Source organism: Halyomorpha halys, unplaced genomic scaffold (assembly GCF_000696795.3).
Source record: "Halyomorpha halys isolate HHAL.00 unplaced genomic scaffold, Hhal_1.1 Scaffold581.1, whole genome shotgun sequence".
NCBI lineage: Eukaryota > Metazoa > Arthropoda > Insecta > Hemiptera > Pentatomidae > Halyomorpha > Halyomorpha halys.
The window spans coordinates 129,253-130,507 of NW_027112981.1; positions in this window are offsets into that span (position 1 = coordinate 129,253).

Below are 1,255 nucleotides of genomic sequence, written 5' to 3' on the forward strand. Positions count from 1 at the left end.
AAATATATTGTTTTTATTTATTCGAACCCTTTGCTGAATAACTCGTTTCACTATTATAAAAATATTTACATCCTTATATGTGAAAATTATGCATAAACAACAATCCTGGTCAACTATTATTTCTTTGTTCTAATAAATTGCATAAAAAAAATTTAATATCAATAAAATTGAACAGTAAATAATTTTAGTCAAAAACTGCTTTTAATCACTCTAAATTTTCTGTTAAAATATTTTGTTCGAATTACAGAATATCCGAGCAAAATTTTTTTTATAAAATTCGAAACCGGTTAAAACCGGTTTTCTAAAATGTCGGTTTTTGTATAAACCCTAATATGCAGTATAATATAATATATTTTATTCTTTTTTATATTGGATTGTTTTATTTAATCAAGTTCACTTCATACTTATCACGAAATCATTTACTTATTATTATTAATTTACTAATAGTAAATTCGTATCATTACAATTCACTTTATAAGTTCTTGCAACTATTTCAATATTATTTTTCTTTTTAAATGGAATATGTTCCTGCTGCGGTCAAATAAAACTCAAATAGTAATAACTCTTTTAATTGAGCCAACGTTTCGCCCCACGTTGCAGGGCTTCTACAGGGCTAAAAAGATACAAATGCTTAACATAAGTAATTCATTTTTTTTTTATTTCAGTATTTTGTTAATTGAATTATTATTTTTATTGCTATAAATTAATTTATATTGTACAGTGATTTTGTTTATATTTAAATTGTACTTTAACTTATAAATCATAAAATAATATGATTATTTTAATTAATAATAATAATAATAATGAAAAGTGTAACAAATAAATTTAATTTATGATTTTCATTTCAGTATGTTATTTAGGCACCGACCGATAGATAATATCATCTGGTTGGACCATATTGGATGTACTTTTCAGAATAAAAAAAAAAAATGAAAAAGGTGCTGTGCTATTCCAAATATATACAATATTTCAGTTTCGTAGGCAATTTTACCTGAAAACTTAGGTAGTCTTAAAATACTTTGCTAATCTGAAAATGTTCACTTACTCAATACTTTCCTTCACTATAAACCAAAAATTAAATTTTAATGAGCAAGAACCATCAAAATTCCATAAGACCATTGCAGTGGTCATAGCTAATTGAATGAAAACAGTGCGTTTAACCAAAGCAATGAATGATGGATGTATAGTACCTGCAATCCGAAACAACTCCATTTAATCCACTAAACACAGCAAACATTACACTAACAAGTGGAAC